Source organism: Lepidochelys kempii, chromosome 9 (genome assembly GCF_965140265.1).
Source record: "Lepidochelys kempii isolate rLepKem1 chromosome 9, rLepKem1.hap2, whole genome shotgun sequence".
Lineage (NCBI taxonomy): Eukaryota > Metazoa > Chordata > Testudines > Cheloniidae > Lepidochelys > Lepidochelys kempii.
Window position 1 is genome coordinate 31,801,697 of NC_133264.1, and position 25,311 is coordinate 31,827,007.

Genomic DNA, 25,311 nt, shown 5'->3' on the forward strand with positions numbered 1-25,311 from the left:
TCTACCATCCTGATTTTACAGGGCGGATTTCTTTATTTCTATTTACTTCTATTTTTTATTAAAAGTCTTCTTGTAAAACACTGAATGCTTTTTCATTGTTCTCAGATCCAAGGGGTTTGGGTTTGTGGTCACCTATGCAAATCGGTGAGGCTTTTTACCAAACCTTGTCCAGGAAGTGGGGTGCAAGGTTTTGGGAAGTATTTTGGGGGGAAGGACGCGTCCAAACAGCTCTTCCCCAGTAACCAGTATTAGTTTGGTGGTGGTAGCTGCCAGTCCAAGGATAACGGGTGTAATATTTTGTACCTTGGGGAAGTTTTGACCTAAGCTGGTAAAGATAAGCTTAGGAGGTTTTTCATGCAGGTCCCCACATCTGTACCCTAGAGTTCAGAGTGGGGGAGGAACCTTGACAGGTTGTTATAAAGAGGATGGTGATCAATTGTCTTCCACAGCCATTGAAAGTCAGACAAGATGTAATCAGCTTAATCTGCAGCAAGGGAGATTTAGGTTAGAAATTAGGAAAAACTTTCTAACTATAAGGATAGTTAAGTACAGGAACAGGTTACCAGGGGAGGTTGTGGAATCCCCATCACTGGAGGTTTTTAAGAACAGGTTAGACACATTAGATGGATTAGCTGACCTCTAGAGGTCCCTTCCAGCACTAAATTTCTATGGTTTTATGATTATATACTGGATGATACTCTTAATCTGTCCTAAATATAGTATTTTATACTGGCCAATATCTGTTACAGAGTATTTTATGCTGGCTGGTACCTTGGCTTCACACTTCAAAGTTAAGATACATACAGAACCATTGTTCTACAACATACCTCCTGCTAGCACGACCACTGCAATCTGGCTGTTAGGTAACAAACTTTGTACTGGAAGCCAAGTGTGGCCATCTCCTGCCTTAATCCAATGAGTGTCCAAGGAAGTCAACCTGACTAAACACATGGACAAGAATGCTGCTAGCACCGCAGCCGCTGGAACTACAGCTCCCAGTAGCCTCTGTGCAGTTGCTAGGGAACTAGGGAAATGGTGAAACTGTCAAATGGAGCTGCTCTCAGGAGATTTCTTCTTATTTTCGTTCCAAATTAAGATCCGCGCCACTGTCAATGTTTAGACAATCCCTACATTCTAATGTTGGTGTCCTTCAGATCTGGATCAGGACACCGCTGGTCAGTCCAACTCCATGGAGGAGTAGAAGAGCACTGGGGTTTGGAAGTAAACAAATAAAATTAAAAACTAATCACCATTTGTCACTACAATGCCCCCTTTGTCATAGCATCAGGGTGCATTAGTTTTCTTTTCGAATATAGTTAAAACAATATTTCTTTGGAACAGAGAAACCCTGTTAATTTGCTGCTCAGAAGCTATTATTTCTCACACAAGAGCCTCATCGCCACATAAAAGGATTAAAGAAGGTGTGGGGTGGGGAGAAAACACATCCTTCACTCTGCCACACTCTGAAGCCTGCCACACTCTGGTTTGGGGACACCTCTGGTTGAGTTGCAGACATGGATGCCCTGTGTAGTCTTATCGGAAGAGACAACAGCAGAATCACCCCATTCCATCTAAGCCATCAGTGGCGTACAGGTGATAAAATGCCTCATGAGTAATTCAGCCTCAGACCAGTTAGAGATGTGAGTTGTAGCTAACGCCTGCCTTGACCTGCACTCTATCACGGCTACCATTCTTGATTCAGAGCCCAGGCATTGCATAATCACTTCGTCCTACCCACCACACCTTGGAGGGCAACAATATTTCATATTTTCTGAAGCTTCCAGGCTTCCCCTACCATTTCTGAGAGATTCTTCTGAATGAATTGGGAAGCTCAAAACCCAATATTTCTGCCTGTGGCTAACATGAGCTACTACTTCTACAAGCTTAATTGGCCCATTTCTCTTCTGTTTCCATTTCTTAGTTTCTAGGTTTATTTGTTTTAAACCTAGTCCTTGCTGTTGCTGACTCCCACTCTGTAGTGCTTTATTAACACCACCATCGCTCAGGCCCTAAGTCTGCAAACACTTCAGTTCAAACCTGGAGTTAAGCTCACGGTAAGTTTTCGCAGGACTGGAGCCTTACACAGTATTAAGGCTGTAAACACTTCAAGACTGAGACCATCTCTTACTCTACGTATGTACAGCGCCTAACACAATGGGGCGCCAATCCCATTTAGGTCCCATCTGCACTACTGTAATACAGTGGTTTTCAAGCTATGGCCTAGGGACTCCTGGGGGGCTGCAGCCTATGGCTAAGGTTTCCAAAAAGATCTCCCCTCAAAGTTTTTTTAAGGAGTCTGCAAACGCAAAAAGGTTGAAAACCGCTACTATAATACAAACCATAATAGATTTAATACATTGGGCATATTTTGCTTCACACACACCACATTAAATAAAAGCTGCTACTCCCCACCCTGAAGTTCCTTTTTCCGTCTTAGAATTCCTAAGAAACCCTAGGGAACAAAGCCACACGCCGCTACTCAGGAGATAACAAATCTCAGCCAGCAAGCTGCATGCGGACTAGTGTCCTTGCTTTGTCCCTCCCACCCCCACTGTAAATAGAGGTGCAGTTAGTCTGATGCTGTGGGACGTGTTGGGAAGCTGATGGTAATGCTGCTGGAATGTTTGACAAAGCTGCTGGAGCATTTAAAATGTGCTTAAATTCCCAAAAAACTGGGTAGATTTGAGTTTGAACGATGCCTCAGTGAACACAAGAGGATGTGTGTGTATTTCTAGAGGAAAGAGCCTTACAGCTACACAGTTGGATACCCCTGGCACGTCGTTCATAACACATCAGGAAGCCATGCCGTTGCTACTACAGCAGCTTTTGCAGAAACTACAGAGCTAGATACATGACTTTCTTCTTCATCTTTTCTGCTGTTTTGACAGTAGCTGCTCTGAAGCACTATCCAAGTCTAAAGGGCTGTTTTACACGTCAGCCAATTTGAAGTCAGACCCAGGATTAACAGAGTGGAAGTATTGAAGGCACACTGTTCAGACTGACACATAGAAATGCACCTTCTCTTCTCAGTCACCAATTAAAGCCATCTCAGACTTTGAGTTCTGGCACTGAAGCATGTCCACAGAAACTTCAAAGAGACAGGAAAAGGTGCAAGATTATTTACTGTAAACATTTTGCAAATGTGCTACTCTGCTGAAAACGTGGAGGTTGCTTTTATTGCACTGTAAGGTAAAAGTCCACAAATATTATGCTACAATCCATCGGTGATCTCCCAGAAAACACCATCCTGGCCACTATGGACGTAGAAGCCCTCTACACCAACATTCCACACAAAGATGGACTACAAGCCGTCAAGAACACTATACCCGATAATGTCACGGCTAACCTGATGGCTGAACTTTGTGACTTTGTCCTCACTCATAACTATTTCACATTTGGGGACAATGTATACCTTCAAGTCAGCGGCACTACTATGGGTACCCGCATGGCCCCACAGTATGCCAATATTTTTATGACTAACTTAGAACAACACTTCCTTAGCTCTCGTCCCCTAATGCCTCTACTCTACTTGCACTACACTGATGACATCTTCATCATCTGGACCCATGGAAAAAAAGCCCTTGTGGAATTCCACCATGATTTCAACAATTTCCATCCCACCATCAACCTCAGCCTAGACCAATCCACACAAGCAGTCCATTTCCTGGACACTACTGTGCTAATAAGCAATGGTCACATAAATACCACCCTATACCAAAAATTTACTGACCGCTATACTTACCTACATGCCTCCAGCTTCCATCCAGGACACACCTCACAATCCATTGTCTACAGCCAAGCTCTAAGAGACAACCACATTTGCTCCAATTCCTCAGACAGAGACAAACACCTACAAGATCCCTATCAAGCATTCTTAAAACTACAATATCCACCTGCTGAAGTGAAAACAGATTGACAGAGCCAGAAGAGTACCCAGAAGTCATCTACTACAGGACAGGCCCAAGAAAGAAAATAACAGAATGCCACTAGCTGTCACCTTCAGCCCCCAACTAAACCTCTCCAGGGCATCATCAAAGATCTACAACCTATCCTGAAAGACAATCCCTTACTCTCACAGATCTTGGGAGACAGACCGGTCCTCGCTTACAGACAGCCCCACAACCTGAAGCAAATACTCACCAGCAACCACACACCACACAGCAAAAACACTAACCCAGGAACCTATTCTTGCAATAAAGCCCGATGCCAACTCTGTCCGCATATCTATTCAAATGACACCATCATAGGACCTAATCACATCAGCCACACCATCAGGGCCTCATTCACCTGCACATCTACCAATGTGATATATGCCATCATGTGCCAGCAATGCGCCTCCGCCATGTACATTGGCCATACCGGACAGTCTCTACGCAAAAGAATAAATGGACACAAATCTGACATCAGGAATCATAACATTCAAAAACCAGTCGGAGAACACTTCAACCTCTCTGGTCACTCAGTAACAGACTTAAAGGTGGCAATTTTGCAACAGAAAAACTTCAAAAACAGACTCCAATGAGAAACTGCTGAATTGGAATTGATTTGCAAACTAGATACCATTAACTCAGGCTTGAATAGAGACTGGGAGTGGCTGGGTCATTACACTAATTGAATCTATTTCTCCATGTTAAGCATCCTCACACCTCTTGTCAACTGTCTGAAATGGGCCATCTTGATTATCACTACAAAAGTTTTTTTTCTCCTGCTGATAATAGTTCATCTTAATTAATTAGCCTCTTACAGTTGGTCTGGCAACTTCCACCTTTTCATAGTTTCTGTATGTATCTATATATCCTCTTACTATATGTTCCATTCTATGCATCTGATGAAGTGGGCTGTAGCCCATGAAAGCTTATGCTCAGATAAATTTGTTAGCCTCTAAGGTGCCACAAGTCCTCCTGTTCATTATGCTATTAGTTCTCCTAAATAGAATACAATATTGAATCTACAATTGCAGTTCCCCTTTCCTTCATTTTCTCATCAAACAAGTGACAAACTGAAAAAGGAGAGTTTCCTTTATTGCCAAGAAGTTTTACATGCTCACATACACACACTTTCAACATAGCTCAGTCACGAATGTTAGTTTCCATTGACGTTTCCCAGCTTGGGTGAACCTAACGATACGTCCATACATAAAAAGCTACAGTGGCACAGCTGCACCAGTGCAGCTGCATCGCTGTAGCGCTTCAGTGTAGACAATACGACACTAATGGAGCAGTTCTCCTGTCGGCTGAGGGACTCTAACTCCCTGAGAGGTGATGGAAGAATTCTTCTGTTGACCTAGCACTGTCTACCCAGGGACATAGGTCAGCTTAACAATGCCACTCAGTAATGTGGCTTTTTCACACCCCTGACCATTGTAATTAAACCAGCCTCATTTTCTACTGTAGACCAGGCCTAAGTGTGAAAATGTAGTGTTGTGGCAGGTGTCGATAGATGGCACTGTTTCACATAGCCTGAGCAGACAAGCAAATGGTCAGCTTGGGAAGAAATACTGTGGTGGTCTCAGTTTTTGTTAGGCAAAGTTCTGATCCTTGGAGTCAGCTGTGTGAACAGCAGAAGATTTTGCTTTCTGCCTTGGGCTCTGATTAGAGTCAATTCATAAAGCAGAGTTTCTTTCTGGAACCCAGCCATTGGTGTTGGGAAACCCCTTAAAGTAGGCATTTGTTTGTGACCCCCCCTCTGTTCCCAGGCTAGTGTAAAACCAGTTACCCATAGCATATAGTAGGGCACCACATTACTGATTTCACCTCTCTTAGGAAGCCAACCTGCAAGGTCCTGGTCATCTGTTACCACACATACCACCACAATACTTGTGTCACGCTGAGACAGTGGTGTCAGAAGGTGCAATCCTATGATGGATGGGGTTGAAAACTCTTGGAACAATTCATGAATCATTTCTTACCAAAAAAAAGTTAGCCTTGATCCTGGCAAGGGACTGAGCAGACCTATGAAACACTGAGCACCCTCCATTGCTATTGAAGTCTGAGTCAACAACACTAATTCCCTCAGTAGATGGCTCAGCACCATTCTGGATCGAGCCCTTTTGGAGACAGATTTCCTGACATGGTGCAACACTGAAAATCATAATTGGAAAAAGAAGTTAGGCCACTGGCTTCTATGCTCAGCTCAGAATTGCCCTGTGACTGAACAAGTAATGTGAGGTTTCTGGCTCAGTTTATTCATCTGTAAAATAAAGTTTACTAGTATTTACTACCTCAACTAAGTGATGTGAGGCTGACTGTAAGTTTGTAAAATGCTTTGATATTTTTGGACAGAGGGGGGAAAGAGCTTCCTGAGTCATAATGCATGCTCCCTTCGTGAGATGCCTTGGTTTATAGTATAACTCTTCAGGGACTATGGGGTAGATGAAGTAAGGAAACAGGCTTTGCACAGGGGTTTCTTAATCACAGTAAATTTTACTGTCAAAGCATACAAGAGTTACAGATCTCTCGGAAAAGAACAAAAACCTCTATGCTCTGTCCCCTAAGTCTATGTTTATCCCATTTTGTGAGTCCGAGGCTAGCCAGGATGTCAGGGAGATAGACCCCCTCCTACCCTTAGGGTCCTGCAGTCCTTCTGTAGTCCAGACCTGGTTTGAGCAGATCCTGTCCCTGCATAAAAAGACTTCTGTCTTCTGTCAGGTGGCCAACTAATCAGCTTCAGAACCCATCAGGTGGTTAGCTGGAAAGTCACAGCCTCCTTAGAGTCCAAACTGAGCTCTTCTCTTCAGCCCATCCCTTTGTGGTAGCAAAATCATTGACCTGGGAGTGGACCCCTTTGAGTGGAGGACAGTTATATTTGATGACTTGTGCTAGATCTTCAGGGAGGCATCAGATATTACACTAAAGCTGCCCTTGGCCTTTATTTGACAACTCTAAGCAGTTACAGTTATACTCAAAATGTAAGTCACATTTTTTAAAATAGCAGTTACGCTGTCAAGTGAAGGGCAAAGTTGATACAGACTTGTGCAGACATACCACTCCATCACAGAAAGCTCAGCTTTCTTGTTGCCACCATTCTCCGCTGCTTGAGGATAGGGTCCCAATTCTTGATGTACCACTTGGTCTGAAAAACAGCTCAGGAAACTAGCAAATTGATGGTAGATTAGTCCAATTACATGTTGTGCTTGTACCACTTCAATTCCAAGCCCTGAAGAATCCAGATTCCTGTTGATGAGCATTCACAGTATGATTTGGCAAGTTTAATCCTGTGAACTTTTCCCTTGAGATCAAGTTGCTTTTTTTAAAGTGACCAAACAAAGGTTGGCTTTACCTTACAGCTATGCTAAAGAACAGCATTTATTTCCAAAGATAACCATAAAATTACCTTCAGGAAAGGGCTTTCAAAGACAGTGACCACATCTTCAGTTCTTTTATGTAAACACACGGCTATTTCAACAAGATTCCATTCCATAGTTAGTCACAGGACACCATTACATGGTAAATTTACTATATTGTTATCCCTTTGAGCTAAGCAGTTGGCCAAAATTCAGGGTCCTGTATCTTGTTTCGACTAGGAGGTGTCACCGTGCCTGAGTGGCTCACTGCTGAGGATGCCAAATTCAGAACAAACTGCTGAGAAATATGGCAGACTCACCCCAAACTGCTGGTTATTTTATCATTAGATTATATCAAGCCAGTAACAAAAAGTAAACTTCTGTCTCACCACATGAGTTAATAAGTCAAAAAGCTGCAATCTCCTTCGGCATTCCAGCTGTTGTCTCACCACCCTGACGCTGAAGTCCATGATGAAATTGGTTTTCAGTAACCACTCATTGAACATAGGGTACTTGTAATCCCAACAGATCAGCTACATAGCCAGGTCAATATATACTCAGATCTTAGCGAATAATCACGCCACTGCCAAGGCTTTAGTAATTAAAATAGAAAAGTTTAATAATAAAATGCAAGAAAGGAGTTAATAATGGTTAGTAGATCATATACAAATAATTGAAAGTCCTTATATCAGGTTTGTAGCAGTGATGGAATAAACTGCAGACTTTTAAAATCTCTCTGGTATCTTCCAAAAGACTGGAAGGTCTTCACTCCATAATTCAAAATACTGCTTGTAGTTGTAAATCCATAGTCCAAAGAATCAGGTCAGGAAAGAGGAAAAATGGAGATGTTTCAAGCATCCTTTTATATCCTCTGCCATGTGCCTGGAAATTTATTGTCTCAAACAAGGCTCACAAATGGAAAATTACTGGCCCAAGATGGAGTCTAGGGTCATATGAGTATATCACGTGTCCTTACATGCTTTGACTCAAAGGAGAAACCATTGCCCATGTTCTCGCTGAAACTGCACAGGAAGACTTATTGAGTGGGAAGAGTTTCTTCCACGGCCCATTGTTAGAGTGACGTGTCCTTAATGGGCCATCAACACATAGCTGTCTGGTTCTAATGTAAACTTTACCTAGCGGACGTTACCCAGGAACACAACACATTATAATGCCAGTATATAGCCAAGATTCATAAGTTCATACACAAAAATTATATCATCAGTCTTCCATTGACACTTTACATGATACTTGGTACAAGATTTGTTGCAATTGTATAACGGTGGCAGTAGCAATGATATAAATGGTCATAGTCAATCATACAGCATCCCAGGAGGAGAAACGGATGATGGAGCCACATATTTCTGTGATGCAATCGTGTTGATTTACAAGGAACTTGCAAAATCCTGTTTCCGTGAACACTGCAGGAATCAGACAGCAAGGGAGTTTCTTTGCTCCCAGTTCCAAGCATCTTTCAGCCAGCATTCAACCAAAAACTCTCTCTCTCAACTCTTCTCAGGACCACGTGCCCACTATTTGTTCAGGCTGTGACCTTGGTTTTCTGATCACACACTGCTCCTAAAACACACACACTGAAACATCTCCATATACACTCCTTTGGTTTGGGCAGTGACATGTGCCTGGGGTTTGGGTGGAGTGTCCTAGTGTTTCAGCTAGCTGGTTCCATAAAAGGAGCTTAATTTCTTACATGTATCCCAAATGAAGGGCAGATGTTAAATCTTTTGAAACTGGTTAGTGTAACCCAACTCATAACAGTATTAAGCTGAACTTTTTTGACTGCATAGAATTGAAGGATTGGGATTCTGGGTACAGTAAAGTTTGGGATATCCTAAAAATCAGAAAAGATAACATACAGAACCCATCAGATAGGCAAGGGACTATTTCCCTATATGCAGGCCATTAATTTAATATATTACAGAGAATTCTCCCTCCTCAAAATCCTCAGTTCCTTTAGGCACAATCCTTATCTTAAGCTTTCATTGAAGTTGACATCTTTCAATGTGTGAGAACTGCAGAATTTGTCCACGTTGGTTGGTGATCTTAAGCAAGCAACATATTTAATATAGTTATTGAATTCTGTATGCAGTGTACTATGAAAAACAATCACAACACTTTAATAGTCTCTTCTTCGTGCACATAATCATCAATATTCAGGTGCATCCTTATGTCCATTTCACGATACTTCTGTCAGAAACATAAAAAGGAAGGGAACTTTATTTAAAAAAATAGGACCTGATTCTGATCTCACAGGCTGGAAGGGAGTTATCCTGGTATGAGGTGACAGCCAAACCTAGAGTGACCAAAAAAGATGCCCATCATGATAGCATAAGAAGCCAGTATTGGGAAGGAGTAACTCGGGAATAATTTACTGAGATAGGGAGGTACCCATCTCTGGGTGGATTCAGATTTCACACCAGATTTTCATTTGAATGAGAAATTAATTAAATTCTTTGAGTAATGGTCCAGGAGATGAATGGGCTTTGTTCAACACACCTACATTTATGTTGGCTGACCCCATTCCTGCTTAAAGGTAGACTATGCAACTAAGAATTTTGTTATATTGTCTGTTTCAGTTGTGGATTTTTAACAACACATTTTTATGGCATTTTATTTTCTCTCACTTCCCTCCCCCGGGGGTAATTAAATGCTTCTCAAAGACCATGTTGTAAATTAGATTTTGGATTGAGCCATTCTCTGCTATAAAAACAGGAATTAATCTCATTTGTGCAAACAGCTAATATGTCTTATACCACCTTTGGAAGATACACAGCCTGAAGGAAGCCATTGCATTCTTCACAACACTTCTCAAAACTAATCTAAAGGGTTTTGACAACACCAATCTTAGAAAACAAATTAGTTATGAAAAAAAGAACTTTAAATAATAAACCTGCACATGGAAGGCCTGATAATATAAATTTGGTCTTGTGAATCATTGGTCTTAGAGAGGGACCACAATACAGCGTAACAGATTCTGATGCACACTGCAGCAGTCTGCACAGCTGACAGAGGGATGGGAGGACAAGTTCACAACAACAGGGACAGAGGGTTCTAAAACCACCTTTTCAGTACAGTAATAAACATTCTATATGCAAATTATCTCAAGTCAATGTCCAGACCGTTATTCCTTATTGCTGTATCTTTGCTAAGAGAAATTGAAAGTACTTTATAACATGCTTAATAAAATGCTGCTCACATTGAAGAATGTTATCTGCCAATATATTAAAAGTATTTTAGGGGCTCATTATGCATCACTAATTAACCCTTTTTTATATTTTAGTATGAGAGGTTGACTGCGCAAAGAGATTCTTACAAAATTCCTTTAGAAAAGCTGTGTGAATGGCTTCCACCAAACTGGAGACAATGCTTCCATTGTTCTCAAAAGTGAATGGATTCAAGCACTGTCTCAGAAGGCCTGATGAAAAATAAAACCAATATTATTTTTGCAAATTCAACTCTCTCTGGTTCAGGAACAGGTTCTCTTTTGTATTAAAAAGGATGCTGAGCTTTGCTCACTATGCCAGGAACTGCTATTATGTTAAACTGTTTTGCCAACTTAGTGTATGAAAATTTAAATTTAACTAGCTAATTTAATTAAAGAAAGCAACAAAACAGCCTTCATTCTGTTTAAAGAGAAATTAGCATAGGAGCATATGTTAGAAGGGAGATGAGAGTATGACGCTGGGTTGAACGGATGGAGGTATTAAATACTTAGTCATGCCTTTTAGAATCCGCTTTTCCCCTCCCTCCCCCCCTTAATCCTAGTATTTTTAAGGCCATGAGGCCACTGTTTTTGGCAGCACTTGATTTCTCTCCTCCCCTTGTTCTTTTCCACTCCAGACAGCTTTCCAAGCTACAATAGATAGAGACTCCGTGATCTCATGCCTCCGCCTTTCCCTCCATCTTCATTGCTGCCACCTCCCTCTTCTGCTTAACACTTTGCCTTCAAATAGAGGGCCTCCTCTGATGAGCACATGCAACTCCTATTGATTTAGATGGGAGCGGAGCATACTCACCTACCAAGCATGATCAATATCTCACTGTATTGGGCCCAGAGTAGCCACCTCTCTGCTCTACACCACTCTGCAACATTGCAGAGAGGTGACACTGCCTGGACTTTGACTGTTCCAACAAAGTAACATTTTAAAAACCTTGAAAATGCAGAAGCTTCCCTTATATCTTCCTCCATCACTTTCACCTGACTGCTGAGGGCTTGGCAAGCTGGGGTGTAAATCTACAGTGCTCTAGTGTGCCGAACGCTACCTGTCCCTGGAGACCCTACTACTGCACATGGCAGTTCTGTAACATGCTTCAGCAGTAGATCAAAGCACATCACGGAACTTGTCATGCATGGCAGCAGGGTCCACACAGACAGTTCATGTGCAGCAGGCTAGTGTACTTTAGATTTATACCCCAGCTTGTTGCACACTGACTCTCCATATAGACACGCCCTGAAACGTAGTAATGAAACTGTGAGATTGCAACCCTGCTGGAAAGCAGTGAGCCACCTTCCTGATCAAGAAACCTTTATAATAGTCAGGGAGTTTTCCTTTTTATAAAGGACTCATCTGGAGGAAGTCCCCTTTTGTATCATGTGGAGACCGGGCAGCTTTTGTACGTCAAACCCTGACTGACAGAACATGATTCAGAATGCATTTAAGTCTGCAGGAACTGCACATCAATAATTCACTGGCATGTTAAATCATACAGTCATCATCAAAAGGTCTGTAGTATAGTGAAAGAGAAGGCGGGTTTAGAGACTCAAAAATAAGATGGGTTTCAGAGTAACAGCCGTGTTAGTCTGTATTCGCAAAAAGAAAAGGAGTACTTGTGGCACCTTAGAGACTAACAAATTTATTTGAGCATGAGATTTCATGAGCTACAGCTCACTTCATCGGATGCATACTGTGGAAAATACAGAAGATGTTTTTATACACACAAACCATGAAAAAATGGGTGTTTATCACTACAAAAGGTTTTCTCTCCCTCCACCCCACTCTCCTGCTGGTACTAGCTTATCCAAAGTGATCACTCTCCTTATAATGTGGATGATAATCAAGGTGGGCCATTTCCAGCACAAATCCAGGTTTTCTCCCCCCCACACACACAAACCCACTCTCCTGTTGGTAATAGCTTATCCAAAGCAATCACTCTCCTTACAATGTGCACGATAACCAAGGTGGGCACTTCCAGTTACACTTTAAAAATCCATCTGGAGAAACCCAAGTTCATCTGCTGGGAGAGGGATTCAGCAGAGCATTTGGTTTTATATACTGCCTGCATATTCAAAGTGTCCCTAGAAACTCTACAAAGCAATGAATTAAATCTTAGTAGTGTTGCATATAGGTTGGGTATCGTGCTCATGCTGGAAAAAAGTCAGTGTGCTGCTATCGACACACCTTGTTCTGGGGTAGGGGGGAGAAGAGTACTCTAATCACAACTTTCTTCTTGTCTATTTCTTCCTCTTTTATTAAACTTACTCCTCGGTCAGTCACTTTCCCAGCTCTGAGAGCCTTTTCATTCTTTGCCTCATTTCCCCCACCCCCATCTCTATTCCTCTCCACTCCTTCAACTTTCCTCTCCCAGCCACTGCCTTTTCCCTTTATTGTATGCACTTCTACAAAGTAAAAAGTGCACACAACCACACAAGATCAATGCAGAGACTCCCCCTGTGTCACGATTCCACTAGCAGCTCCCCAGGGCCTTGCACACCTGGGTGACTAGCTTTTGTTACTAATGTGCTCTTGAGCAACTGGGCCTGGCTTCTGAAACTACTTGTGCAGAACTGAAATAATAGGAGTCAGATTAACTTTTCCTGGAGAGTCTCCAACTTGGGTCCTCGGATGTAGGCAGTTGCTCTGCAAAAGGCCCAATTCAAATCCCCCCCTTGAAAGGGGTTCAATGGGATTCATTTGATTGGCTTCAGGTGAGAGCTGATCAGGCCCAAGGAACACTGATCCTTTCAAGGAGTTCTCTCTGCTGATTCCTGTGAGTGCAGAGAAAGCACTCATTTAAGGTAGCTCCTGAAATTATGACAAACCAATTTTTTATATTTATTAGAGGAAAAGCCAATTTGATGACTTAAATCATCAGTTACTTCCAGTAATGGGGCACTCACCACAAGCACTTTCTAGTAGCAGCGTGTGGTACTGCAATCCTTCTATTGCCCCAGGCAACTTCTCCGGGGGCGGCAGCTAGCCTTGGTGGACCTTCTGTGGCTTGGCCCTCTAGCCAAGTCAGAGTCCAAACTCTTCCAGGGTAGGAAGAGTTCAATAAATGAACAGTCCTGTTGCCCTCACTAATGGGTGTCCAGTCCCAGCACTGGGTCCTTTAAATTCAGCCCTTTGTTTGGGCTCTCACATAAACCCCAAGAAGGGGACAGGGCTTATGCCATGGTGGCTGGTAGGGGAAACTGGGCCTGCCCCACTACTCCAGGTTCCAACCCAAGACCCTATACGCAGTAGCTATGCACTGCTCAATTTCAGTTAGTTGCTGCTTCTTCCTTGGGCCTCTTCCTACCTATAGGGTGACCATAGTTCCCTATGCTGAATACTGAACACCTAGTAAAATTACTCATATGCAAGTGAGTTAAAAGGCAATCAGAACTATGCAGTACAAACGTTCAAAGTAACATCAAGGTGACTGAGCCCGTTAAAAGGAAATACTATGTAGTTGGATTCTTTTTATTTGCCTTCTTATTTTTATGGTTGTCAGGTTCACATGGGGAGAGGTGACACACACACACACACACACACACCTCTCACACAGGTGGGGGCGGGGGGAAGAAGGTAACCGACCAACCTGTCCCTCCCTGCCTGGCGCTCTCCACCCTCCATGCCTAGCTGGGCCCCTGGGACAGACCCACCTCTCCTGGACCTGACACTGCATCTTCCCGAGGCAACACATGGGGGACGGGGCAGAGTCACAGGCTCCCCATCCTACCTCGCCAGACTTCTGCCAGGGTTCGTACTAGAATGCGGCCACCAACAGCTTTTGGGCATTGTGCAGGAGGAAAGGGACAGGAGCTGCTTCTAGCCAGGAAGGGGGCACAGAGGAGACCTGGTCCATGTCTTTGGAGTGCTCATCTCTTCCCTCCCTTCTCTCCCACACCCCTGGAAGCAGCTTGTCCCTTCCTGCCTGCGCAGTGTCGAAAGGGAGCTAACACCTCCAGGCTGCTGCTGGCCACTGACATAATCCAGGTTTCAGAGTGGTAGCCATGTTAGTCTGTATCAGCAAAAAGAACGAGGAGTACTTGTGGCACCTTAGAGTCTCTAAGGTGCCACAAGTACTCCTCGTTCTTTTTGACATAATCCAGCCGCCTCCTGTCCCCTGGCTACAACGCAGGCAGGAAGGGGTTAAGCCCTAAGGATGCATTGTACACCAGGACCCAGGGAACCTGACTGCAGGGACTTCAGCTAACCCTGCCAGAGAGGTAGCTCAGCAAGGGAGAGTGCCTAGGGAACAGAGACGCCCCCGTGCTTTCTGGGGGCAAGACCGAGGGCAGGGCTGATGGGTGAGGATGGTGCCGGGGGGCTGCTGTGAAGCCTGCAGGGTTGGGGCACGAACAGGCTGGAAATAGCTTCCACTCCAGAGCTTAGCTGAGTAGGTGAGAGGCTTCGTGCCTGTGCTGTGCTTGGCTTTGGCACATTCAGGGCTCAGTTCCTCCTAGCCAATGCCCCAGGCTGGAGGGTATTGGGCTTTCCCAGGGCACAGCCCATCCAGAAGCAATAGGGGAAGGAAGGAGCCTGCTGGCCAGGCTGCTGGTGAGCTGAGTGCTCTGACCACGGGCTGGTTTTCCGCACAACGCTGGGAGCGGGATGTGCCCTGCCAGGGGTGGGTGGGGAATATGGAGAAGCAAAGCAGGGAAGAGGACTGCGAGAAGGGGAGCACATAAAGGGCCGATGGTTGGGCAGTAGAGACATGTAACTGGCCCCTGCCTGGCACCTGCCCACACTCATCTGGTCACCCTATGTCTTTGGGGACAGTTTCCTACCATTTCAATTACGATTTTTTAAGCAAACACAAAAGGCTGATGGATTTTTAAGCATCTCTATCACAAAACAAATAATCCAATTCCTAATAGTGTTGGGACAGATCATCAGCTGGTGTCAGCTGTGCTGTCTTACACCAGCTGAGAATCTGCCCCCCGATCTCTGATATAAGCTCACATAGTTTATTTGTTTTCTCTTGACTCTAACAGTATCTAGCAAAGATAAACTAGAAACAAATTTTCATTCAATTCTAAACAACCCAGGTACAAGATTTAAAATAAGTGGTTGCCCTGATACCAGTGATATAGTAATAATTCAAGAGAACATGTCAGCCGAAGATATATCCTAAATCAAATAGGTTCTGTGCTTTGTCACACTGCCCTCAGATCCAGAATCTAACACACAAACTGCCTGAGTAGAAGTGTGACTGCGTGCCTTTGCGACTCCCTACAGGAGGTCCCATGGTCCTGCTACACCTCACCCCAGGAAGCAGTGAAGTGACAGAAAAGGAGCAGCGAAAGTGGGTCCTCCTGGCCTGACTAGAGAGGCATTATGGAAGCAGCCAGTTGGAGCCCAGCAGGCTCAGAGAAAAAGCTGCAGAGCTTTAGCAAGTCAGTTCTTTGCCCCCTCTGGTCCCAGCCAGGAAGGGTGCTTCACTCTGGCCAAAGGCACTTGAGGCATAGAGTTTGTTTCTGGTTGCATTTGCTTAAGCTGGGTTTGTAGGAGGGAGGACACCATATGGGGTTGCCTACTTTCTGTTTGCACAAAACTGAACACCCTTGCCCTGCCCCGAGGCCCCGCCCTCACTCACTCCATTCCCCCTCCCTCCGTTGCTCACTCTCCCCAACCCTTGCTCATTTTCACCGGGCTGGGGCAGGGATGCAGGAGGGCATGCAGGCTCCAGAAGGGGATTCCGACCTGGGAGGGGGGCTCTGTGTGGTGCTTACCTCAGGCAGCTCACGGAAGTAGCTAGCATGTTCCTTTGTCTCCTAGGCCAATGGGAGCTGCAGAGCAGGTGCTCAGGGCAGGGGTAGCGCACAGAGCCTCCCTGTGCGTAGGAGCCGGAGAGACATGCCGGCTGCTTCCGGGAGCTGCACGGACCCAGGGCAGGCAGGGAGCCTGCCTTAGCCCTGCTGCACTGCCAACCAGACTTTTAATGGCCCAGTCAGCAGTGCTGACTGGAGCCACCAGGGTCCCTTTTTGACTAGGTGTTCCGGACAAAAACTGGCAACCCTAGGACCCAAGTGTGATGCTGGCAGACCAGCCAGGTGCCAGCTCATGCCAAAGTCTCCAGGTCTCAGCTAACAGATACACAGCTGAAACTGTCTGGCTCACTTGTGGGTTAATATTGATAGAGTATTAGAATTATAAGAGTATTAAGATGCTATTGAATGATTGTGAGTTGCTGCATCCATTAATCTTGCTTGTAATATCTCTATTTGATATTGGAATGCAATATTTGAGTGGTTGTATTGTGAGCCTCTGGCTGTATGAAATGCCATACAGGAGAGGGACATTAAGCTGCTGTTCTCCAGAAATTATGCCCAGTCCCCCTCCCCCTCCACACCCCAAAAGAGGAAGCCCATTGATGCTAGAAAGATTCTGGCTGGATTTTACAACTGGAAACTCCCTACATCTGGACTGAGTTGGTCAACAAAAGGACTAAAGACATTGTTCTGTTCTCCTCTCTGTGAATGAGTCATTCAAGTTGAGCTGATAGGTCCGTTTGCAGTTCAGAGTACACGGCAGGAAGGGGATAAAAATCCCAAACAAAAGGAATAAGGTAACTCTTTGTTGTTTGGACTCTGGGTCAAGGCATTTCTAGGCACAAGCAAGAGATTTCCAGCTGTTTAGCCTGGGTTAGCCCTAAAGGTCATATAGCTGATTGTAGAAGCCTATATTAAGTTTTGAACTCTAAGACTAACTTACTCATGTCTTGGTTTGCTTGCTTTAACCTCATAAATAACTAATACCTTGTTCATATTTAATAAATCTTCATATAGCTTACTATAGAATTAGCTACAAGCATTGTCCTCTGTATGAGACCTTGGGTGCAACTGACCTCAGATAAGTGACTGGTCTTTTGGGATCAGGAGTAACCTGAATATTGCTGTGATGTAAAGGCCCATCTATTGGAAATACACTCACCTGGGTGGCAAACAGACAGGACTACCCAAGGGGAGTGTCTGACTCCTTGTTAAGGATGTTAAAGTGCCTGAGGAGTTGGTGAAATCTAAGTTTAGAACTCTCAAACAACTTGGGGGTTGTGCCTGGGTTTTTAACAGTCTGCCCTGTGGCGGGGCTCATGCTCTTGAGTCACCATTGGCAGAGTTACACTAAACCTTAAACTTAAGGAAATGAAGAAGCTAAAAGAGGCCAGCTAGGTAGGGGGACCAGACATCCTGTTTTTAAAGGGACAGTCCTGTATTTAAGCCCTCCTGCAGGTGTCCCAAGTTCCTTTAAAAAAAAAAAAAGGCAAATTGCCCTGTATTTTCTGTCTCCCCCTCCCCATCGGTATTGGTAGGTCCTGCTGCTGGCTGGATCCCTGCTCACAAGCCGTGAGTGGGGGAAGGGACGGTCCAGTGGCAGACCATGGGGGTGGGTGTGCATGGTTGGTGGTGGGGTAAAGCTGCAGCATGCGGGGCCGGCCACTCCCCATGCTGGTCTGTCAGCCTAGCTCCCGCTGCGTGCCAGATCACAGTCAGCAGGACTCTGCGCCCCCATCCCATCCCATCTCCGGCCAGCACCGGCTGTACACTGCAGAGGTATCACCTCTGCTGCCCACCCATCAGCCTCTTATGTGTTCCCCCTCTCACTGTGTCTCTCTGCTTTACCCCTTCACCTTCCCCCTCAACCCAACTGCTCCTCCATATCTCCCTCCCCCCGGCAAGGCATGTCCCACTCCCAGCACTGTGCTGAGAACCAGCCTCTGGTCAGACCACTCAGCTCACCAACAGCCTGACCGGCTGATAAGAAGGTAAATAAAAAAAATTAAACTACACAGTATTTCTTTTTAACAGGGGCTCAGTCAACTTGATGTTAATTTGAATGTTTGTACTGCATAGTTCTGACTGATTGCCATTGAACTCACTTGAATAAGAGTAATTTTACCAGGTATCCCATATGTAGCATAGGGAAGTATGGTCACCCTACAAAGAGAAGTCTGTGATAAAGACTAAGGGTCTAATCCTGCAAGCCTTACCAAATTGAGCAATCACACTGGTTTCCAGCACTCCTCACATGAGTAGGAGTTTATGGGAGTCAGACCCCAAGTATCATACCCTCAAAACAACAGTTTTTACATTTAAACTTTTCTCTTAGAAAAAAGAAAATGGCTCCCTGTAACATACCAGGGTACAGCCCAAATTAGTGGGGGGCTATATCACCTCTTCCCTGCAACCTTGGGTGCCTACAGTGCCTTGCTAAAGTATCTCCCAGGTAGGCCGCTCACAGCCTTCCAGCATGCAAGCCACACCCTGGATTAAACTCTGGCTGTCACCAGCCTTAGTTATACTGCAGGGTGACCCCAACACACATTTCTGGGGGAAATTTAAAACTTGGGGGGGAGGGGTATGTCCTGTACTGGCCAGCCCTCTTCTAGCCAGTACAAATATTTTAAGTATGTTATTCCTTCAAGGGAATAATGCAGCAGCTTATTATCTCAGATAGTTACTCAGACACTTCCATTCAAAAACACGCTGGATTAGATAAAACAGTAAAACATGTTTATTAACCATGAAGAGATTTTAAGTGACTACAAGTGATGAGGCATAAACGTCAGAAATTGTTACAAGAAAAATAAAGATAAAACATTTGCTTGACTCTAATATAGTTTATTAGGCATTACTGAAGTGTCTCACCGCATGCACCAGCAGATTACTGACGAAACCAGGGGTCTCAAACTCAAATGACCATGAGGGCCACATGAGGACTAGTACATTGGCCCGAGGGCCGCACCTCTGACCACCCGACTACTGATCTGGCCCTGCCCCCACTCCACCCCTTCCGTGAGGTCCCGCCTCTGCCCCACCTCTTCCCACCCCTTCCCTGCCCCCATTCCAACCCCTTCCCTGAAATCCCCACCCCAACTCCGCCCCCTTCCTGCCCCCAGGGGGTGCAGGAGGGATGCAGGGTGTGGCAGGGGGCTCAGGGCAGGGGTTGGGGTGCAGGAGGGGTGCATGGTGCATCAGGGGGGTCGGGCTGCAGGGTGGGACAGGGGGTCAGGGTGCAGGGTGTGGCAGGGGGCTCAGGGCAGGGGTTGGGGTGCAGGAGGGGTGCATCCGGGGGGTTGGGCTGCAGGGTGGGACAGGGGGTCAGGGTGCAGGGTGTGGCAGGGGGTCAGGGCAGGGGGTTGGGGTGCAGGAGGTGTGCAGGGTGCAGCAGGGAGCTCAGGACAGGGGATTCAGCTGCAGGAGGGGTTCAGGGGGTGGGTCCAGCCTGGTGTGCACCGGGGCAGGGCAGGCTCCCTGCCTGCCTGCCCTGCCCCCGCACCGCTCTGGGAAGTGGATGGGACCTGGGGGAGGGGGGGGCACAGGGGTCTGTGTGTTGCCCTGGCCGCTCCTCCAGGTACCTCCCCCAAAGCTCCCATTGACTGTGACCTGGAGGAGCAGCCAGGGCAACACACAGACCCCTGTGCCCTCACTCCCCCAGGTCCCAGCCGCTTCCTGGAGCAGTGCACGGACAGGCCAGGCAGGCAAGCAGGGAGCCTGCCCTGCCACCGGTGCGCACTGGTCGGAGCTGCTCTAGGTAAATGCTGGGGGGTGGGGGTGCCGTGGGGAGCTGGCAGGCTGCAGAAAATAACCTCGCGGGCCGTGTGTTTGAGACCCCTGTCCTAAACAAACCAGATATAGTGTAGATCAATAGTTCTCAGCTTTTCCAGACTACTGTACCCTTTTCAGGAGGCTGATTTGTCTTGCATACTCTCACTTAAAAACTACTAGCTTACAAAGGCAGACATAAAAAACACAAGTTGTATAGCACACTATTACTGAACTTTTTTTTACTTTCTCATTTTTACCATATAATTATAAAATAGTTACACACACATACCCCAGGTTGAGAAACAAGTATATAAAGCATTATAAACAAGTCACTGTCTTTATGAAATTTTAGTTTGTGTTGACTTTTTATGGCTTTTCATGTAGCCTGTTGTAAAACTAGGCAAATAGCTAGATGACTTGACGTAACCCCTCTGTGGACCACCAAGTGTACAGGTACCCCTGGTTGAGAACCACTGGTGCAGATTAAATTACTATCAGGTGGGTGTGTAACTGGTCGAAGAAGAAGAGGAAAAACACACACTCTCACTCTCACTCACAGTAGTTATCAGTGGTTTGCTGTCAAACTGGAATTCTGTCCTGGCTCTGGGTAGGGTTGCCAGCCCTCCCATTTTCACTGGGAGTCTCCCAGAATCAGGCTCTATCTCCCAGAGGCTACTGAAGCCAAACTGGGAGATTTTTAGGCCACTAAAAGTCTGGCAGCGGAGTAGGCTCTGTGCCACTCCTCGAAGTGGCTGGCACATCCCTGCAGCCATTGACCGGGAACTGTGGCCAATGGGAGCTGCAGGGGTGGCACCTGTTTGCAGTGGCAGCGTGCAGAGCCTCCTGGGCCCCCCGAGGGGCCACAGGGATGTGCCGGCAGCTTCCAGGAACAGTGTGGAGCCAGGGCAAGCAGGGAGCCTGCCTTAGCCCTGCTGCATGGCTGACCAGGACCCAGCCAAGATAAGCACCACCTGCCCAGAGCCCCCTTCTGTACCCAAACTCCCTCCCAGAGCCCAAACCCTCTCCTGCACTTCAACCCCCTGCCCCAGCCTGGTGAAAGTGAGTGAGGGTGAAGGAGCACGAACAATGGAGGGGGTGGGGGATGGAGTGAGCAGGGCGGGGCAAGGGTGTTTGAGTTCATTTGATTACACAGTTGGCAACCCTAGCTCCAGGACTATTTAATATCTTCATTTGTGACTTAGATAATAGAGTGGAGAGTATGCTTTCAAAATTCAGGTTACAAGGAGTTGCTAGTACTTTGAATTATAATCCTTTTCTCCAAAATGACCTTAATTAGTTGGAGAAATTGTTTGAAATCAACTAAATGAAATTCAATAAAGACATGCAAAATAATACACTTGGGAAAGAAAAAAATCAAATGCACAAATACAAACTGGGGAATAATTGGCTAGGTTGTAGTACTGCTGAAAAGATGTGGAGTTTATAGAAGTCAAACTGAGTATGAGTCATTAATGTGACAGTTGCAAAAAAGGCTAACATTCCAGGATGTATTGATAGAAGTGTTGTAAGTAAGACATGGGAGGTAATTGTTCCCCTCAGCACTGGTGAGGCCTCACCTCCAGTTTTGGGTCCAGTTTTAAGAAAGATGTGGACAAACTGGAGAGTGTCAGAGGAGAGCACCAAAAATAAGGTTTAGAATGTCTGAAGTAAGTGGCTTAATCTGCAACCAGGGAGATTAGGTTAGATATGAGGAAAATCTAACTATAATGATAGTCAGGTACTAGAATCTGTTACCAAGGGAGGTTGTTGAATCCCATAATTGGACATTTAAGAACAGGTTGGACAAATACCTGTCAGGGATGGTCTAATACTTGGTCATGCCTCAGGACGGCTGATGGACTAGATCTCTGGAGGTCCGTTCCAGCCCTACACTTCTATGATTCTATGCCTGTTGTGACATTGAGGGTATGTCTACACTATGAAATTAGGTCGAATTTATAGAAGTCAGTTTTTTAGAAATCGTTTTTATATAGTCTATTGTGTGTGTCCCCACACAAAATGCTCTAAGTGTATTAAGTGCATTAACTCAGCGGAGTGCTTCCACAGTACCGAGGCTGGCGTCGACTTCCGGAGCGTTGCACTGTGGGTAGCTATCCCACAGTTCCCGCAGTCTCCGCCACCCATTGGAATTCTGGGTTGAGAGCCCAATGCCTGATGTAGCAAAAACATTGTTGCGAGTGGTTCTGGATACATGTCGTCAGGCCCTCCCTCCCTCCCTCCATGAAAGCAACGGCAGACAATCATTTCACACCTTTTTTCCTGAGTTACCTGTGCAGACACCATACCACGGCAAGCATGAAGCCCGCTCAGCTCACTGTCACCCTACATCTCCTGGATGCTGGCAGACACGGTACTGCATTGCTACACAGCAGCAGCTCATTGCCTTGTGGCAGCAGACGGTGCAATAGGCCTGATAACCATCGTCATCATGTCCGAGGTGCTCCTAGCCGCCTTGGTAAGGTTGGTCAGGAGCACCTGGGCAGACATGGGCTCAGGGACTGAAATAGGAGTGACTCGACCAGGTCATTCTCTTTAGTCCTGCTGGCAGTCCTATTGCACCATCTTCTGCCGAGCAGGCAGGAGATGAGGATGGGTAGCAGTCCTACTGCACCGTCTGCTGCCAGCCAAAGATGTAAACGATAGATGGAGTGGAACAAAACAAGAAATAGACCAGATTTGTTTTGTATTCATTTGCTCCCCTTCCCTCCGTCCCTCCCTCTGTGAAATCAACGGCCGACAGTCATTTCGGTGAAGTCTGTCGGGCGCACCTTGAAAAGTTTAATAGAGATTCAGTCCTGCCTAAAATATTGGGAGGAGGGATAGCTTAGTGGGTTGAGCATTGGGTTGCACATTGGCCTGCTAAACCCAGGGTTTTGAGTTCAATCCCTGAGGGGGCCATTCTGTGTAATAGTTGGGTTTTTTTTTCTCCTTGATGTAAAGCCACCCCCTTTGTTGATTTTAATTCCCTGTAAGCCAAACCTGTAAGCCATGTCATCAGTCGCCCCTCCCTCTGTCAGAGCAACGGCAGACAATCGTTCAGCGCCTTTTTTCTGTGCAGATGCCATACCACGGCAAGCATGGAGCCTGCTCAGATCACTTTGGCAGTTAGGAGCACATTAAACACCATGCACATTATCCAGCAGTATATGCAGCACCAGAACCTGGCAAAGCGAAACCGGGCGAGTAGGCAATGTCAGCGCGGTGACGAGAGTGATGAGGACATGGACACAGCCTTCTCTCAAAGCACGGGCCCTGGCAATGTGGGCATCATGGTGCTAATAGGGCAGGTTCATGCCGTGGAATGCCAATTCTGGGCCCAGGAAACAAGCACAGACTTGTGGGACCGCATAGCGTTGCAGGTCTGGGACGATTCCCAGTGGCTGCTGATGAGCTCTGCATGGTCACCTCTGCTGATAAGCTCTGCACTCACCTGCAGCTTGCCACGCTGACCAAACAGGAAATTGAAATTCAAAAGTTCACGGCCTTTTCCTGTCTACCTGGCCAGTGCATGTGAGTTGAGAGTGCTGTCCAGAGCAGTCACAATGGAGCACTCTGGGCTAGCTCCCGGAGGCCAATACCGTCTAATTGCTTCCACAGTACCCCAAATTCGACCAGGCAAGACTGATTTCAGCGCTAATCCCCTTGTCGGAGGTGGAGTAAGGAAATCAATTTTAAGAGCCCTTTAAGTCGAAAAAAAGAGCTTTGTCATGTGGATGAATGCAGGGTTAAATCGATTTAATGCTGCTAAATTCGACCTCAACTCCTAGTGTAGTCCAGGGCTGAGTGTTTGTCAAGGGCTTTGAGATCATCTGATGAAAGTGTGTCTACATATATACAATTATTATTTTAAAAGAGAATTAATCTCCTGTGTCCACCCAGTTCTACTTCATTGTTTTACATATGGATCTTAGATTTATATATTTTGTTTCAAAATATAGCAAAGATTAAGGGGCTTCTCTACACAGTAGGGTAATGCACTGTAAAATAACATGCTGCAGATTAACCATAGGTGTAGTTTGACTTCTGTATTTGGGGGGAAGAGGGGGACAGGAGATTACTACTATTAATAGGTATAGGTCTAACTTCCAGATTTATTGATTGTTGGGGTACTTAAATTACAATGTACTTCCTGCACCCCAGAACGGTGCCACCCCTTTCCCCACAGCCTACACACCCTGACAGGCCCACTCCCAGCTCCCCTCCTTGACCCCGTCCCCCATGACCACAATCTGATCAGCTCAGTTACATGGTCTGGGCCTGGTGCTTCCAGGTACCACCACCACCTCCAGACCTGACTCAGGCAGGAGGAATGTGACAGCAAGCAGGGAGTGCGGCACAGGGACTGACAGACCCCTTGTACCCCATAGGGACCCCCCAGAATCCACACACTCCCCTGCCTGGAGAAGAAACAGATCCCCCGCAGACCCCATGCCCCCAGGGACCCCCTGCACACCATAGGGAACCCTCCCAGATCCCACCTCAGGGAGAATTGACAGACCCTGGCACCCTCATAGGGAGTCCCCTGGATCTCACACCATCCCACCCCAGGGAGGTACTGGCAGACCCACACCCATAGGGAACCCTCCCCCCCCGGATCCCACACACCTTGACCAAGGGAGGGTCTGACCACCAGCCTCTATGTACTGCCCCACAAAGATTCCCCCCAGGATACTGCCTCCCCACACTTCAGGGAAGGATCAACAGACCTCCCCAGCCCCACACACCCCTCCCTGAGGACCCGCCTGCACACACACACCCGATGGACAAACCTGGCAAACTCCACTTTGTCCACCAGGAAAGGGGTAGGACCCCCCCAAACTAGGATTCCCCACCTGCCTCCAGCTGCCCATGCCAGACCAGTATACAGTTTGTGGGTCAATGCCCTCCAGTCTCTGCCCATGGTATTACCTGCTCCATGTAAACCGATTTGTGTGCTTTAACATACTGCTGTCTGAAACAATGCTACATTCAAGTGCTCTAGGGAACCTTTAGTGTGCACCAGCAGGGTCTACATAGAGCAATTAATGTGCAACACAGTGTGCTTTAGAAATCACACCCTTTTAGAGCATATTACCCCGCCATGTAAATAAGCCCTCGGACCGCTTTACTCAAATAATCAATCATGTTTTCGTACTGTCTTTAATAAAACATCACAGGAAGCTTTACAAGAGAAAGCCAGCCAGCAATAACAGTGAAACAAGTTATAAAAGAGCTATTCCAAACAAACACTGAAATTTAA